Below are 11,768 nucleotides of genomic sequence, written 5' to 3' on the forward strand. Positions count from 1 at the left end.
ACAATCTAGATTTGGGAATAAGAAGACTAATCCAAGCAACTCAATGATTATTATGAACTTCCAAAGCTTTTCCAAGGATGAATTAATTCTTTTTATCCTACAAAATAACTTACATCAACCATTTAACTCAATCCTACAATAAGAAATCATTAATACTAAATGTAGAAATAGAAGGAAATAAAAACTAGAGATACATGTGAATAAGCACTTAAAAGAATGAAAGAAAATGATACAAAAGGGCTCTGAGGTTCCTGGGATTGCCAAGCCCAAGGAAAATCAGAGATCTATGGAGGAGAATAAGAATTAGCAGCTGAACACGACACCAATATTCATTATTTTCATCAATAAAATTACATGCCTGCAAGAAAATACAATGGAGTTGCAAAAATACAAGCTCTCTCCACAATAACACTAATAAAAAAATCTCGTCCAGAGGCAAATTCGACTTGGTACTTATAAAAAATGGCTAAGAATCATTCCCCATGGATGGAGGAGGATTTCCCCACCAAAATCCCTTGATTAGTGGATCTTCTCCCTTGAATGGTGGATCTGCTCCCTTGGCTAGTGGAACACATTCCTAGATTTTCTCAATCATTGGAGTTCCACAATTTGTGCCATAATTCCATAATATCTTGTTGACTTATTACTTATTATTGATCCTCTAGCAGTAGGGAACAAGTCCCTAAATTATCTCCTCCTCCAACTCTTCATAATCTGCCCAATATTCTCATAATATTCCACAAAAAATAATATTATGCTCAAATATTCAGTTATTGATAAACCTTCCTAATGAATATATTAAAGTTAAAAATAAATTATCTAATGCAAAAATAGAGGTTTGATGTGTTGAAGGATGGTCATAGGCCTTAGTTTATGTTTTAATTAAGAGGCATGGGCCTTAGTTTATTTCTAATTTAGAGGCCCATCAATGATCCTCATGGAACTACTAAAAAAGTTATTGCTCAATCAAGTGTAAGACAATTCTCTCATGAACTTGATCAGTTTGAAGATGTCTGTGAGAAAGGTGCAACCTATGCCATAATTTCCAAACATATTTCAGAGAAGCTATCTCCACATGAAATTATTCAGTTTTTACAATACAGGGAAGCAAGGCTATCTCGTTTACCCTTGGATTTGCTTAAAATTCCACAGGAAATCACAGTTCAGGAATAAGTTATAGTTATTTCTTCTCAAAATATTATTGATATCCTTGATCCAAAAGAGACAGGGGCTTCTTCTTCTACCCAGATTGAATGAAAAATGGCAAGCTCAGAACTTGAGGATATTTGGGAACAATGTAGCCAGGCTCTTAAAGAAATAAACCTAAGGTTTTGAAGAATCCATCATAAGTGAAGGTATTAGAAATTTTTGAGACTACAGAGAAGACCCTACTCACTATTGGGACTTTTGTCAAACCTTTGGAGGTTGAAGATATATAGATTATACCATAATTCCCAATCTTCGAGGTCATCTTAAGGGTTGAAGAGATTACTCCTCTCGACATATTCTGGAGTCCCCAACATAAGGACATGGTCAAAAGGAAAAGAAATAAAAGAAATATTGATCAATCCCAGGCCTTAGTCCCTAGAAAAACTACTTTTGATGTACTATGGAAAGGTTCACAGACTACCCCTACAGAGGAACTCAGAAAACTCACACAGTTCATAGGAGCCTATGCTTTTGCCACTATGGACAAAGCTACTGAGATTCAACAACTTCTAAAGGAAAAGGATGACATGATAATGCAATAAGAACAATACCATGAGCATGAGAAGAAAATAATTGCTCAGCAATGGCAAGGACAACCTATAGAACTTCAAAACAATTTCAACTCCCTTAAAGTTCAGTATGACTTTGATTTAAAGGCTCGAGATGCCCATATCCAAGAATTACAACAGAAGATTGAACAAGTGAAAGTCAATCATGAGTTGGTAGAATTTGAAAAGAAGCAGGATAATTAAATACTCTCCTTCCTCAAGAGAAGGTAATTTTTTGTCATAAGTTGGCTATGATTCACAATTTGTGTCAAACATCCAATTCATTGGTAGACCAACTGTTCGACCTGAGGACATACTTTGATGATATTGAGGAGAAGATTGCAGGATATATAACATGGCAAGATAGTGTTGAAGTCATGTCAGATGATCTCCTAAGGATTGAAGAATCGCATAAGGACATAGTCTTCAGAGAATGGGATTTTCAACTGAAAGAGACAGAATCATCAGTATTCAGTGCAAGGGACATCTTAAATGACCTTATTGAAGCTATCAATGATAATCTGTTTCAAGGAAATCTTATTTTAGACTGCCATGAGGGAACTCTTCCTGATGTTAAATTGTTAACTAAGATGTGGCAGGAGTTGTCAAAGAAAAAGGTTGAGAGGATTAAAAATCTCTCTAAGATAGAATTAGAATGGCATTGCCATTTCTTAGTCAAACCTCATATCCAATGGTTAATTCTTAGATGTTTATCTAACACAACCACTCATATGTTGCAAGCACTCAAGGATGCTATATTTACAAGTTAGATGTGCATTCAGCCATGGTCTCCACCTAAATTGAATCCTATGAAAAATATCTATGAACTGCGGCAGCGTATGGGAGGGCAGTCTTCTTCATAGTCTTAGCTAGGTTGTTGTAACAAAATCTAAAATTGTCTTATGGTTTTATTTTAAGCGGTGTTTGTTCAAACCGCTCACGACTTTTATTCTTCTTTAATATGTTTGTATTTTGTTTGAAAACTATAAATCCCCTTCACTTGAATGGAGAAAGGGTTCTGAATTTTGGAGAGAAATATTTTGTTTGCACTATTGTAACTCAAGTTATCTTTATAGAAAGTTGAACCAATATTGTTTTTCTCATGAGAAAAGTTGCAATATATCGGGTACTATTATCTGTCTATTTTTCCTTTGCTTAAGAGTTGAATGGTTGTTTGATTATGTTTATCATATATATGCTATAAGTAGTCATACATCTTTCATTATTACTATCTGTGATTGAAATCATATGTTTTATGCATGAACATGGATATCATATATGTGTAACGATTTCATCAACTAATCTAATTAACTATTTAATTAAATTAGTTATCATAAATATCTTTAACCTCATGTTAACTTAATAATCTATATTTTCATGGTGTATGTGAGATTCTCTTAAATCACATATCTAGATAAGATTTCCCGGGATAGATAGATAGATAGATACATAGATAAATAGTTAATTTAAATACTTTTTATTCTTAGTTTTAATCACATCATAAGTCTCACATCTATATACTTCATCCATTTTCGTATTTTATATTAAGGGAAATTAGTCCCATAAAACCCAGTCAGAGCCACTATCCCAAATGGAAAAGTGTTGGGCATGGAATCCCCCCCCCCCCCACCAAGGCATGTTTTGGGGCTCAAAGCCCAAGTTTTGACCCAATCTTGTCTTAAAGTTCCACGAATTGCAGGCGCGCAGTGTGAAATGTATGATAGAGTCACAGGGTTGTCCACCCTAGTTATTTAATGTAATGTCCATTGGATAGACCTACCCATGGTCCGTGGACCATGGGATTGTATAAATAGAGAAAGGCTCTAAGTGTAAAGAAAGAAGGGAAGAGTAGGAAAGGGAAAGAAAAGTCTAAGTGACTAAGTGAAGTGCGTCTTTGGGTCATAGAGTAGGAGAAGGCTCTACAGCTGAGTGCGCAGAAGCCTAGTAGTCCACAGCTGAGTGCGCAGGGTGAGCTGAGTCTGTAACCAAAGAAGGAATTAATAAAGAGAACTTTTATCATAATTTTGTGTATCTGTTCTTGGGTTAATGCATGTTTGATATAATTTGCACATATACTGTTTATTTATTGCGCGCACCTGTATGAATGGTTTATGTTGTATAACTTAAAGCACGCAAGTAGGCTAAAATAATCAACTAACATTGGAATACCAGTAAGGTCTTGGGTAATAACGCAAAAGCATAGCGTTTGAGCCCCGAGTAGGGCAGCGCGAAGGCAATATATCGGGCTGTGAGGTACGGGAAAGTGCACAAAGCGACCTGCGGGCAGGGTCGAACCGCGAACCATTGAACTCATTAGACATATCCAGGGTGTAGAAGCCTGGTTCTAGCACCCTCACATACTACTTCGGGTGAGACCTCAGTCCGCGCTCCGCGGACTATTGCTAAAAGGGCTAGTAGTACCGAGATTTGTTTGGCTAAGTCAACTCTGAACCTGGGTCAAGCCCCATTAATCCAACAAATGGTTCTGTTTCTGGGACCAGGATCTGCATAAGAGATGTTTGATGTCGTGTCATTGGAATCTGACAAAGAAAGGAATTGAAGAGTGGTTCAACAGAAAGATTCACGAGTTTGTGGAGAAGCAAAATAGGAATCCATGGTTATAAAAGGAAGAGTGGTTAGATTTCTACTTGTATACGGAAATCCACAAAATTTTCTTTGCATCCTTCCCCTCTGAGTTGTATGAGTGGATATCGAAGCTAGAAAATAGTCAAGGAAGGTATAGGCTCGACAAATCTATTGTGTTGACTCCAGAGTTGGTGTGTAGACTACAAAGCATCAGAAGAAAAGATCGCGCGTGATGTGGGCCATTGGCTTGATCGAATTGTAGTAGGGTTTATCATCGAGTTCGCGGTAGATACTTCAGTCAGATATAACGAGGCGGAACGCCACTTCCTCAAAGGACCGCGAGGTAAGTACGTTAAATCTTTGAACACGTGGATTAAAATTCTACTGTGTGAAAAGTGGGTTATGCGAATAAATTGATGTTTGGGGATACGCGGAGTGGGAGGATCTACAGAAACGAAGGTAGCACAGAACTAGAGTCTAGCCACTTGATTCCACCTTAACGGGAAAGTGATCAAGAGCTCGTGAAAGTCTCACCAAGAAGTGCGATTAGTCTGATAAAGCAGCAAATTCGGTGCATACCACCCCCACCTACACCACCACTAGTTCCACCATATTCACCCCTGTCTTCGCCCACACCACCTCCACCACCACCACAGTTCAATATGGCGAGTGCGATTAAATTACTGATGTTCAAAGCAGTAGGGAACAAAGATTCGGACCAATTTTGGTTCGTAGTAAAGGCTATATGGGAAGCGTAGGGAGTCACCGATGAAAATATAAAGAAAGCAACGCTGGTTAGTGCTTTTCAGGATTGCGCACTGACGTGGTACATTAATCATTCCAATGACAATCTAAACATAGGGATCGCGGATATCCAAGTTGCGCTAAACAGGGAATTTAGCAGGCCAAAATCAAAGACACAGTCCATTATTGGACTTAAGGAAATTGTGATGCCTCCAGGCACAACCCCCTTGGAGCTAGATCAAAGACTCAAGTGTATGATTCGTGAAGCCAACATGACCTTGATGGATGGGAAACATCACGTACGGTTTGTAGCGTTGCTAACACCGCATCTAAGAAATGCGTTGTCACAGTAGAAGCTATCCACTTTGGCCGAGGCCCTGGAAATCACAATGAGACAACACAAGACCCTGATACAAGATCCTAACCTGGGACTCCAATAGATCCATGCGCAGTCGAAAAACTTGTGCCTTGAGATGCAGAGTTTGAAACAAATCAGGACGGCTCACCCAGAAGCGTGCGAGGATGTATGGTGCATAAAGTGAAAAGGCCAAGCACATGACAAGGACCATTGTCTAGTATTTGCGAACTACTTAGCGGCAGGAGGACCAATTCCATTGAAACCAGAGGCACAAGAAGGACCGAGCGTGACGCGTGCATTATGGTGCGCTATTTGTCAGATAAGAGGGAATAATGCTACAAATAACTGCCATATATTACAGAAGTATACACAAAGTTCCCAACAGTTTTTCTGTAGTTTTTGCAGGTCGGTAGGTCATGATGAGCATACTTGTAGAAGTTATGAACTGATGATGGATTAGACTCCTACCTACAGAGTTCAGACTGAAACATGGGCCCTTGATCAAAATTTAGGGATGGCACGCACTGGATTTCAGGGGCGTGGACGAGGTCAAGGTGGAAGGGGACCAGGAAGAGGTCGTGGATAGCTAATCTATTACAATTGCGGAGGGCCAAGGCATTATGCCTGCGATTGTACAAATCTGACGAGACCATCATGCTTATATTATACCCAGTTTGATCATGAGAGAGAGGACTATCCTACACTAATAGCGAGGTTGCGTGATAAAGGAGCGCTCGAACCTCCCCCAACTCAGAAACTACAAATGATGAGGTTTGAGCTGCGCGAGGAAGACCCAAATGTAAATGTCGTGCTCCGAGGTGGTATTACGACAAGAGATGACAAAGGAAAGTAGCCCAAAGAGAGTGTCTAGGTTTGCAAGGCTCTAACAAAGGAACTAGAATTTGATTTGGAGCATCCTAAGGAGACATTCATGGAAGCTAAGAAGACCTTCACGAAGGCCTCCACTTCAGGTAGTAAAGACAAATTGGAACTGAAAATGGACCCATCAATACTCACTACCTTTTTGGAGACATGCATGAAGCTACTGTGTGACACCAAAGTGGTGAAGGGACTATAAGAACTCATCACTAGATGTGCTGGACCAGGAGAACTGTGCGTAGTCCAGAAGCTTGGGAAGCACAGAACACGAACAAGAAGGGAGATGAGATTGACCGCGCAGATCGGAGAATACAAAATGGATCAAGTGATTTTGGATCTAGGAACGGACACAAACTTCCTTCCAAAGCAGACATGGGAGCGCATGGGCAGGCCTGTGTTGCAATGGTCTCCTATTCAATTGCGAATGGTGAACGAACAAAAGATCTTACCCATGGGAAGATTGCAGGGAATAACGGTGGATATCAAAGGTGCGAGCGCACTTGCAGATTTCGAAGTGATAGAGATTGTTGATGACAACAATCCCTATCCCACGCTATTGGGAACATATTGGGCCACTGACATGAATGGAGTAATAAATCTAAAGAAGCACAAGATGATTTTTTAAAAAAAGTCACTACGCGTAGTGGTACCTTCAGACCCTGCGGAAGGATCACACTACATAGAGCCAGTGTGCAACTATGACAACATTGATGATCTAGACTGTATCTACAAGATAACCGTGTGGGTGTAGGACTAGGTGAATCCAACAGCGGATGTCAGGATTTCATGGAAACGTGAAAGCTCCTACACCTCAGATTTGGATGAAGAGATAGAACGGTGGCAGAGCCGGTTACACGTGGTAACCATGCTCAATTGCAACATGATGACAAGATCGTTGCGCTGCGTGACAAAAAAGGTAAGAGAACTGCCTGTGTATGACAGATTGACTAAGGTGCATGATTTCTTAAACAAGTTTGAAAAAGAAGTACCAGAACAACAGTGTTTCGATGCTCTAAAATGGGCACTATGTGCTATGCCCGCAAGATGGTGGGGTACGCATCAAAGAAGTTTTGAGGACTGGCGCGAATGTAGAAGGATGATGCTCAGGCAGTTTGGAAAGCCTTAGATGCAGATGAAAGATGGGTATGATGGACAAAACATCCAACGCGCCCACCTCTCCAGATGGGTACAGGCGTATGGTGCGCAACCTACATGAACGCACACCGTCCTCATGATAGGAAACATGACCAATAATAAGGAGCGGGCATGACAATGGTACAAACGACAACCAGGAAGTATGATAAGACCAAGCACGCTGAAGATTATCCACATGGAAGCCTTTGACAAAGTATGCAAAGTATTGAACACGGTCCACCATGTGAAACACATTGACTCAGACCTGCATGTACTGGTGGTTCTATGGGCTTATAGGACCATGTGAAAAACCTTGAACGCACAGGCACTTTCGAAGCTAAAATATGAAGTAGATGCTGCAATCCTTATGGAGCATGCGAGGCCTAGTCCGAACACAGTAGCACCCGTGGATACGATGGTTCGCGAAGCCCTGGAAGGAGGGATCACACAGCCGCAAGGAACAGAATGATGGGAATTGAGGAAGAAATCCAATAGGGAAACCTTAGACTCCGTGAACTTGAAAAAGAAAGGGTACGGTTAAGGAAGCAAATCACTTTGATGGACATGGAAGTCAGGAGGATGGAAGACGAAATAAAGAAAGATTTTCTCGGAAAAAAGACAAGAATGGTAAGGCAGTAGTCATGCAATCAGGAGGACAGGGTTAAGGCCCATTGCCATGAATTAATCAGTCTGATGCCTTGGTTTGGACCACATATTGCTAAGCATAGTGATGAGGGTATAAGCACATTGCAAATAGTGAAGTGTGCAATGCCGACCATGACAATACAAGGTGGGGATTCTCCAGGAGCCATGATGGAGGACATGATGGAACTCTTCGTGGGTGGTGCGACCACCTGACTAGCCAAGGCAAGGATAGTCTTAGCACTCCAGGTAGTTGGAAGGGAGCGCGGGACTATAAACTATTCTGCCCGAGAGCTGCAAGATATTGGAGATGTGCGCAGAAGCAGAGAGTCACAAGGTCTGCGACCATGCATGGGGGGCTACTCTGCCACGTAATTTGGTCAGAAAGTGACCATTGAAGTCACTATTCACGATGGGATGCTCGACTTGAGGCCAAATGGAGCGGGCGACAAGCATTTAAGACGTGCTTTATGGGCAAGATTTGGGAAAATCTACCACCAAGAAAGCATTAATGAACTGGAACTGGGGGGAATAGTCAAATTCGAATTCAAAAAGCACTATAAAACACAAAGGGCTACCCAGAAAATAGAACTTGGTCATTTGTGAATTGAGCGATTGAGTAGAGCCCTGAGTATTGTGAGTTGAGCGTTGATTGAGCCCCTGAATTTGCGAGTGATAGATTGCAGCATAGATACAATGACAACAACTAAGGATGGTATGGGGATAGAAGAGGTGACCTCCGGCGAGGCTGCACAGGCCCTAACTATGGAGGATGTTCCAGAAGGTGTCGGGATGGTGGAAAATATCCTGAAATCACAGCATATGCCAAGACCCAAGAAGGATAAACAAGCAATGGCTCCCATACATGTGTCCCCGCAAAACCTGCTGCACAATGAACTGTCGATGGAGGAGAAAGGAAAAGTTGTCACTATAGAAGTAGATGAAGAAGAAGAATATCTGTAGGTTCTTATCATTGCAAAAGAAGAAGACGAAGGCATGGAGGTGGATATTCAACCTACGCACTCTACGACAAAACTGCTCGCCTATATCCCCCAGCAAAAAGGGAAGGCCAAAGTGCCCAAGGACCTGGACAAGACCAAGAGTTTGTTGTAGACCTCGCTCCTCCCAGATGGGATTATGTTTGAAGGCATGCACCTAGGCCGCGTGCCGACCATGAAATTTGAAGATTGGGACCTCGATGACCGCGAGAAGTTCCCTCACCTTGAGACTAGAAACCTCATGAAGTAGAATACCACGGGGGTGGTGACAACGTTAGAGCCACGAAAGTGGTTGCGCGGTGTGGACAAGGTCGGGTTGGTGAAATTACTATGGGTGTTGCACTTCCACCGCGCCCTCATGCAGCTTCTATGCCTAGTGCATGAGGGGTATTTATGGCTAGAGGAGCCCATCCCCATCACGACAGACCTAATTCATCATGTTTCCCGGCTTCCATACAAAGGAAAGGACCCCGAGACCATATCAAAAGGAAAGGGCAGTGATTCGGCCATCACGGAGGCCATGAAGATGAAGTACAAGATGGAAAATAAGAAGAGGGGTTATGCAATCTCTAGCATCAAGGAGAAAGTAGTACGGGTAGCTACCCAAATACTCACAAGCAAAGTTATGCGCAAGTGTCGTGCCGACAAGGTACCTGTGTCAGTGGTCGCACTGGCTGAGCAGTGCACGGAGGGGTTCTAGTTTAACTGGTTTTAATTCCTATGCATGGAATTCTTATAGAATTGACGCAAAGCCCAGGAGCAGGGTAAAACCTTCCACTGTGCATGGTTGTTGTTGTCCATATTACTCGTAGCAAGGGAATTGCCAGAGGACAATCAATTCCCCATAATTGACAGAGAATTACCAAAGGCCATGAAGTACGCTTCGCTCTCAGCCATGAAGAATGCTACAAGGATACGGGATAACAAAATATTCTCGGTGCCCATGTAGATGAACATTTGAATTTGGATCAACTAGAATCCACGCTTGTTGCCCACTGTTTACAACATCCTACAAAGTTTTGCAGAATTTAAGGTAGACATGCCAACATATATATTAGGGCGCGAAGGATCCGATGAAGCAGTGGACAAAGCTACCCTTTATAGCCACTGATGATGACATTGTCAATGTCTTACAAGCACGACCTCCAGAATGGTGTGCCCCAGACATTGCAAAACTTGAGAGGTTGGCAGTGCAGAAGAAGAAAGACGATGCCAAACTACGCATCGCACAGTTGGCCGACAAAAGGCAGAAGGAAACAGCAACAGCCGAAGTGTGGGTAGCGCAGGAACCAGCATAGGAAGCATATGAGTAGGAAAAGTTTGTAGCAGTAGCAGCAGTACAGGAAGAAACTGTGAAGGCAGGCAAGGGCCAAGCAACGCCTTCGCGAGGACTTGCAGTAGAGGAAGCCGAAACAAAAGAAGGAGATGCGGACCCACGAACCGCGTCCACACAGTTGAAGAACCAACTCCCGGCAGAGCGATCAGGATCGAAAAAGAAGGTCAAGGCCTCGAAATTTTCCATTGAACCAATCACCCTAACTGAGGGTGATCTGCATGACATCGACAAGACGGTGCATGATGTCACAAATGAGGCTCTTCAAGATTTAATGCAAAAGAACTAGATTTTGTTGGGGGCCCTTAGAGCACAGTTGCAGGAACTACAGGCACACCCCCCTTGGGTTGGTGCCCTTTTGACCAAACTCGCAGGCGGATCCACGGTAACAGAGCAGATGTTGTGCGAGTGGATGACGAACACAATAGTGTTGTCGGAAGGGGCTCTGGTGACATCAAATGAGGATGACAAGTTTTCGGTTAGCACGATGAAAAGTCTCGGTGTTAATCTAGCTGCCCTTCCACGCGAGACATTATATATATTACAGGATGGGATAACGGCAGAGCTGCGTGTTAGGGAGAGTCGCGCACTCCAAGTCCTCAACGAGCAGAAGGTAAATAGGGAACAACTCATCTTGGAGTGCGATGAATTGGTGTCACAAAATCAACAGCTAGTGTAGGTGATAGGTGATGCTTTCCGAAGCGTCCCGTATTTGGCCATCCCACTAGATCTACCAGCAGAGGTGTGGATCTGTAGGTTAGTAGCAGGAGTCCATGAGGCCAGGGAAGAAACGAAAAAGGTTTAGCTGGAGTTGAACCTTCAGATTGTCGAGCTGCGGTTAAAAGCGCAACCTTCCACTCCCCCGGAAGTCAGAGAATAACGCGCTAGCGCTATCATAGTAGGTTTGCAGGAAATTGGAGGTGCAGTGCGAGACTATACCAGCATGTCGGGAGAAGCACTTGAGGTCCTCACAACTCTGCAAGAGGACCCCAACATCCAGTGCTTAGAGACAGAGGCGCAAGAACTCCAACAACAATATGACAGTGTCCGAGGAACTGCACAGACAGTGGTCCTCACTCAGCGGCCTGTGATCATGCAGCAGGCTAAGGCACTGAAGGAGCAGGTGGACTCTACATGACATAAGGAGACAGTTCTAAAAGCACACATCCAACCTTGGATCGACGAGGCCTTGACCATCATGACAAACATCAAAGGAAAGCTCGCACACATACAGGGATGAAAACATTATGGCACAGAAGTACCCCAAACGAAGAGGTCTCAGAACAACGCATGTAGCAGATCTAGCAAGCAGCAGCTGAGTGCGCTGCTGACCTCCT

This window comes from Pinus tabuliformis, chromosome 3_1 (genome assembly GCF_031772625.1).
Source record: "Pinus tabuliformis cultivar Carrire ecotype Pingquan chromosome 3_1, CPIR1, whole genome shotgun sequence".
NCBI classification, from domain to species: domain Eukaryota; kingdom Viridiplantae; phylum Streptophyta; class Pinopsida; order Pinales; family Pinaceae; genus Pinus; species Pinus tabuliformis.